We start from the raw sequence: 7,659 nt of genomic DNA on the forward strand, positions 1-7,659 counted from the left end.
TAGTGGAAGGTAGTTTGTTCCACCATTGGGGAACTCTGTATGAGAACAGTCTGGATTGCTTTGTGTGAGTGTTTGGCAAAGCGAGGCGACGTTCATTGGAGGAGCGCAGCGGCCGGGAGGTAGCGTAAGCCTTCAGGAGCGAGTGCAGGTAGGAAGGAGCCTGTACTGTCATCACCTTGTAGGTGATTGTAAGCACTTTGAATTTGATGCGAGCAGCAACCGGTAGCCAGTGGAGCTCAATGAGCAGCGGAGTGACATGTGCCCGTTTTGGTTGGTTGAAGACCAAACGTGCTGCTGCATTCTGAATCATCTGTAGTGGTTTTACTACACAGGCCGGGAGGCCAGTTAGTACGGCATTGCAGTAGTCGAGGCGTGAGATTACCACAGCTTGTACCAGGAGTTGGGTGGCCTGTTGCGTCAGAAACGGTCGAATTTTTCCGATGTTGTAAAGCGCAAAGAGGCAGGATCGAGCAACTGAGGCCACATGGTGCGTGAAGAGAAGCTGGTCATCAACCATGACACCCAGGTTCCTAGCAACCTTTGTCGGTGAGAGAGAGAGAGAGTCGATGGTTATGGCAAAGTTGTGTTGAATAGAAGGTTTTGCTGGTATGACCAGAAGTTCAGTCTTTGAGAGGTTTAGTTGGAGGTGATGTTCCTTCATCCATGCGGATATGTCTGAGAGACACTGTGATATTCGTGCAGAGATTGAGTGATCATCTGGTGAGAACGAGAGGTATAGCTGAGTGTCGTCAGCAAAGCAGTGGTAGGAAAAACCATGTGAGCGGATAACCCGACCTAGAGAGGTGGTGTATATTGAGAAGAGAAGAGGTCCCAGTACCGAACCCTGGGGAACCCCAGTGGGTAACGAGTGGGCTGGGGACAGCCGTCCTTGCCATGACACCCTGAACGAGCGCCCAGTGAGGTACGATCTGAACCATGACAGCGCATTGTCTGAGATCCCCATGTTCGAGAGTATAGTTAGGAGGAAGTCATGGTTGACTGTGTCCAAAGCAGCCGAGAGGTCCAGCAGAATGAGCACTGAGGACTGTCCTGCTGCTCTAGCAGTTTTTAACGCTTCTGTCACAGACAACAGATCGTCTCAGTAGAGTGCCCTTTCTTGAAACCAGATTGGTTCTGGTCCAGGAGGTCATTTTGGGTGAGGAAGCCAGAGACTTGATTGAGAGCTGCTCTTTCTAATGTTTTAGAAAGAAAAGGCAGTAGTGAGACCGGTCTGTAGTTATCAACCTGGGCGGGGTTGAAAGAAGGCTTTTTAAGCAGTGGTGTGACCTGTGCTTGTTTAAAAGCAGTCGGGAACACACCAGATGTTAAAGAGGCATTGATCGTGTGAGTAATAGCCGGAATGATTGCAGGTGCAATGGTTTGCAGAAGGTCTGAAGGAATCGGGTCAAGTGGACACGTAGTAGGACGGCTACGCGTTAGGAGAGCCAGTGTCTCGTTCTCAGTGAGAGGAGCGAACGAGGAGAAAGCGACGCCTTCGGTAGAGGGATACCGGGCAGCAGAGCATGATGTAGGACTGCTACATGTCGCATCAGTAAACTGTCTGCTGATAGCTGCCACTTTCCCAGTAAAGAATGAGGCAAGAGCTTCAGCCGTAAGGCAGGTAGCCTGAGGAGGAGGTGGAGGGTTGAGTAGTGTTTTGAATGTAGCAAATAGTTTCCGGGAGTCTGTGAGGGAGCTGATTTTTTTGTGATAGAATTCAGCTTTAGCAGCAGTGAGGCTGGCTGAAAAAGAAGCCAGTAGTAGGCACCTCTTGCTTAAAAGTTAACAGCTGTGCTGAACTCGTCAAGAGTTAATTACTTGAATTGCTCGTCCTCTTGTGTTTGAGAGCATCAAGAGTAAAGTTGTGAAGAGTACTGTTCTAATCCATATTATGGCAAGAACTACTCAACTAAATAAAGAAAAAATACTTTAAGAAATTAAGGTTAGTCAACAGAGAGAGGCAGAATATCAACAAAACATCCAAAACAAAAACATTAAACAAAAGGTTTATAAAAGGTTATAAATTAATTTTCCATTTATTTTCCCTTTAATAAAGTACTCTTAATTTTACTTCATTATGTGCATAAAACACACCTTTTCCCAGAATCAGTGTTTTCCATTCAAACCTCTCGGCCGCCGTGTGAAAATCCATACAGCTGTGAAAAAAAGTGTCAAAGACAAGACTGTATGGGCTGGAATGGGCTACAAGACCATCAGCAAAAAGATTGAAAGAAGAAATATAAGTCCAGAATTACACAGCACTCACTTTGACTCCAATGACTCCAAGAACACCATCACCACCGTCAAACATGGAGCTGGAAACATTCTGCTTTGGGGTTGTTTCTCTGCTAAGACTACATAAAAAAACTTAACCGCACTGAGGGGCTGATGAATGTGGTCATGAATCTTGTATAAAAACTTCCTGACCTCAGCCATAATGCTAAAGATGGCTTTTGGATGGGTCTTCCAGCATGACAATGACCTAAAATATAATCCCACAGAAAATCTGTGGAGGGAACTCAATTTTGAGTTGCCAAGCGACATCCTTGAAAGTTTGAAAGCTAAAATCCCCTGTAAGATAACCTGGTGACCAACTACAAGAAACATCTGACCTCCATGTTTGCCAACAAGGGTTTCCCTATCCAGTTCACAGCACATTTTGTTTGAGAATCAAATACACGTTTCACCTAATCAAAAACACATTTATTTATAACCTACATTTGAAGTTTCTGTGCTGTATTTTTTGTTGCTATTCTGTCTATCTCTGTTAAAATAAACGTAATATAAAATTGATAGGCTGTTCATGTCTTTGGGTTAAATGGGATCAAATTAAGCAGAGGATCAAATAATTATTTTTTCCACTGTAACTGTTTAGTGCAGTGTATTATGTGGAGTCCCATAAGGTTCTATTTTAGGGCCTATTGAATTGATGTACATTGGAACTGTAATGTAGTTTTGCAAGAATTAATCTAAAGCATGGTCGGTTAAACCGGTTAAAATGGGAAAAGGACCATTATTTGCAGTTTTTTTTATATTAAGAATCAATAGTGGTTATTGTCTTCATACTGTATTTAAGAAGATGCTTTCGCCCTTTAGTGATTAAAAACATCAACATTATAAAGCACAGACTTGCAGATCATCATCTGTCAAATTTATCTCAATAAAGACGTGTCTGCAGTGCTAGAAAAAAAGCACAGCATGGGGTTTTCTATTTCCAACAGCAGCAGCACTTGTCCATAAAAGGGAGCTGGAAAACCATTACACGTGACTCTTAACATGATATCAGCTCGTTTTTGTGTTGAAATATGGCAATCAAAGCTGGCGGAACACAAAGAGAAGGGTTTTGGTGGATTGGCTGAGGAGGAGGATGTTTTGGTCTCGCGGTGTAATGAATTACTTGGATCAGATCACGAGTAGTGCAGATTCAGGTATAAACAAAGAGCTGCTTGTTGTTGTAGTCACAGCGAGGATGAGAGGATGAGACGGCCAACTTGGAAGCGAGCACATTATACCATTATCTGGCAGCATACTCCACTCACAGATAGACCGTACACTGCACAGATGAATATGTGCCAGAGAGAGAGAGACAGAGAGAGAGAGAGAGAGAGAGAGAGAGTTGAACCATAACAACACACAACTACAACATAAAGGGAACCTAGAGTGACCATATCCTACATTTTTACTGGATCTGTAAAACCCAACTGATACTTTTAGTTAATTTATCTATGTATCGTTAACCCTTACAATACAGCAGGCTCGTTTTGTTACTGTGCATTAGCAGTGTGCAATATTATTTCAAACGCAATAATATTGCAAAAAAGTAAGACGATAAAAAAGCTCCATATTGTTATATTCTTAAAAACACATTTATTTTATTGATTTTTTAAAATTACTTTATTTCCCATTTTTCCCAGATTTTATAAAAATTTATATTGACAGTTTTCAAATATATTTTTGCCTTGCTTACAGTATCACAATATATTGTGATATATATTAATCTGTAACCACTGTATTGTGATACATATCATATTGCCAAGTCCTTGCCAATACACAGTCCTACTTGTGACAATGTGCCATTTAAAGTACCAGCATTTCTATACACACTATATACTATACTTTACATACTATATACTATATTAGAGGCAGACAATCTATATCTTACTTCAGTCAGTGTATGAGAATTCAGTATGCAGTTCAGTAAAGATATACATTATTACACACTGGTTACACAACACTGTACACACTGTATGTATATATTCAAACACAGTATTTAGAGGCCTCTGTGTCCTCTTGGTTTTCACAGAGCGTAGTTTTGGTCTCAGACTAAACAGCTTTGCTATTATTAAGGAAGAAACTATAGGACATCATTTAAACTGACTGTCATACACAGAATTACTGGCATAAACAGCAATTTAATAAAAGGAGACACTGGATTGTGATTGTGAATCATTCTTATGATGGAACACATAAATTAGGTAAGAAAATTAGCCAATGCTTAGTTTCTACTGATTCTGTTCTCAGGAGGTGCAGGTCAGTTCTCAACCAATCCCAATTAGAGAAACAGTGCACTACAATGGTAGTGTTTAAAGACTCATATTAAGCAATGAAAAAACAAAGTATATTGCAAATAAAATGTACTTTTTTTTTTGCATTTTTTAATGCTGATTTCTCATATGTACATGCCCTGCTAAACTAGCAATTACATATGGCTTCTTTTTATTAATCTGTTGCCTGAGCCCACCAGCAGGCCATAAATCGTTCATTGTGTATATCCATCAGTTTATCTGAAACTATACTGGTCCCGTAAGTCAGGGTCAGTGAATCATAGTAAAGCTTAGAATCTCTGCTTTTCATTGCTTTTGCAAAACATCTGCATCCATTATTTTCAATCAACAGAATGATTTCTAGTTAGCTAATACATTCTGCTTGCTAACTTTGAGCTAAACAGAATGCTACTTTTCCTGACTGAGCTTCAGGGAGTAAACAAATGAATCACCTACACTGAAAAACAATAGTGCTTTAAACTCACAGCACCTACATGTGTTAAATTAAATTGCAGTGGCTGCAAATGAGTAGAACACGAAACATCAACACCTAATCTAATCTTCAGCAACTACACTACAAAAACACTACACACACCATTTAATATCTTACGCAGATACAAACACGTCTGCCAATCAGAACAACTTTACAACTACAAGACTATCCACCACTTACAAGCAAAAACCAGACAACAACCATACCCAACATGTTAAACCATGACGTTATATCACTAAAGGTGACAGTGTTCCAGAAAATGGTGATTAACCCAGAGTACCCTGTACTAAAGCAACCTTTACTAATGCACTCTGCAACCAAGACGCATAAAAAACACGTAATTGAGAAATATAATGTTGAAAAACACGCCAAAACGAAGCAATATTATCCCAAATAAACACGGTACCCAGAATTCCTGCTCTCCGCAATTAGCATAACCCCACCCACAGCTCATTGCTGCAACAAGTGGCAAAGACACAGTATAGTATTTGCGTGAAATCAGAGACCTTATTAATTTCTGAAGGCCTGTAAGGACTTTTTATTCATTTACACATACTTTTATATATCTAATTCTGAGTTAATATCACTATTAAAAATATATACATTTAAATATAACACAGTTTAAGATAATATATGTATATTTACATTACCATGCTGCTTTACACATTAGTCTAATATTGATGCTGAATAAGATTTCTGGTCACATCACATTAGCACAGGTTTACAGGTGAGTAGTTAAAAACTTAAAAACACAATATACAAAATTAAAATAGAGAATATATCATTATCACTTACATTTTTTCTAAACTCCAGCTGCACTTGTAGAATGTTTCCTTGCTTCACTTATTACCTAATAATGAGATTTATTTTCTTGCACTGAATCATGATGAGCCACAAGGAGACAGGGACGGACTGGGACGGACTGTGAGTTCTGGGAAAGTCCAGAACGGCCTTCATTTCAATAACCAGAATTTATTTAGTCTAGCAACTAACAACAACTGAGGGCGCTAATATGATAAATTGTCCATTTGTCAAGCGTGTAGGTCTAAAAGTGCAGGCTAATAATTACACAGAATAGACCTAATAGGCTATTATACTAGTTAATTTCAAAAATTGCACTAGTATTGCTGATGATTATGGCTTACAGCCAATGAAAACCAAAAAATCAGTGTCTCAGAAAATTTGAATATTATATAAGACCAATTGGTGCTTTTGGCAGTGTGGGCAGTGTGCCAAATCCTGCTGGAAAATTAAATCCGCATTTTCATAAAGTTTTCAACAATGGGAAGCATGAATTGCTGTAAGATTTTCCGGGAAAACACTGCACTGACTTTGGACTTGATGTAACACAGTGGATCAACACCAGCAGATAACGTGGCTCTCCAAACCTTTACTGATCATCAGAAATTTTACATTTCATTGGCTGTAATCCATAATCATCAACAATAAAAGACATAAACGCTTAAAATAGATCACTCTGAGTGCAATATATCTATATAATACATGAGTTTCACGTGTTACTGAAATACTTAATTACTGAAATAAAGTAACCTTTCAATTCTATATATATTTTTGAAATGCACTAGGATGTGATGGGATCTGGGAAAAACCTCCACATAGTAAAATTAAACCTTTTTGAGATTTTGTAACCACCTGAAACCTGTATCTGTGTCAAAGGCTGTGATTAACCAAAGTTGATTTATCCGTTTTTTTATTTTTAATAATAAAGCTTAAAAGGTTGGAGGATTAAACGGTGCAATTGCAAATAGAATCAAACTAATAAACAAACAATCACTTTTTAACAAGATAATCAAGCATATTTTGGTGAGATATTGTCAGATATGTCAGACAAAAGGTTACAGAGTAACAATTTCATGAAAACATACTGCCATTCAACACAGTATCACTCTTTGCCAAACATGTGGCAGAGGTAATAAATGTTTTCCTAAATTCCATCAAATACTGTAGGTGTTAAAAAAAAAACAGCCACCAAAATAAAAATAAGTCTATTTAGGTGAAATAAATGTACAAATACACTACTGCACATGAAGAAAGCAGGCTCCAATAAACACAGTACCAAGAAGTCCTGCTCGTTGAAATTAGCATAACCCCGCCCACAGCTCATTACCGCAACAAATGGCAACGACATAATGCTTTATTAGTGTGAAATCAGGGACCCTATTCATTTCTAAAGACCTGTAAGAACTTATAATTGAGGTAATAAAAAGTACAGGGCCGTCCTGGGGACTGGTCTCAGTCCGTCCCTGTGAGGAGGACACAGAAATGTCCAGTAAAGGTAAAGACGGAGCAGGCTTCGATAATCTTTCAGTATCACTCAGCCTCGTCCAGTGTGGGGCGCTGCCGGATCACATTCAGCTTTAAACGGAGAGGCTTTTTCTAGTGTGAGTGTTAAACATGAGCATAGGTGTGAATAAAACGCTAAAAATGTAATTTGAGGTAATTTCACTTACATGTCTTCATAAATCAACGTCGCTTAAGCATTAAAACGTGTGAAGAGTTCAGCTTGCTTGTCTAATCTAACCTACATCATTAACTAGCATTATTACCTACCGTCGCGGGGGCGTGGCTCAGTGATGCCCGGTCGCGCAGTGCACACCGGGA

The sequence above is a fragment of the Astyanax mexicanus genome, chromosome 2, assembly GCF_023375975.1.
Source record: "Astyanax mexicanus isolate ESR-SI-001 chromosome 2, AstMex3_surface, whole genome shotgun sequence".
Taxonomy (NCBI): Eukaryota; Metazoa; Chordata; class Actinopteri; order Characiformes; family Acestrorhamphidae; genus Astyanax; species Astyanax mexicanus.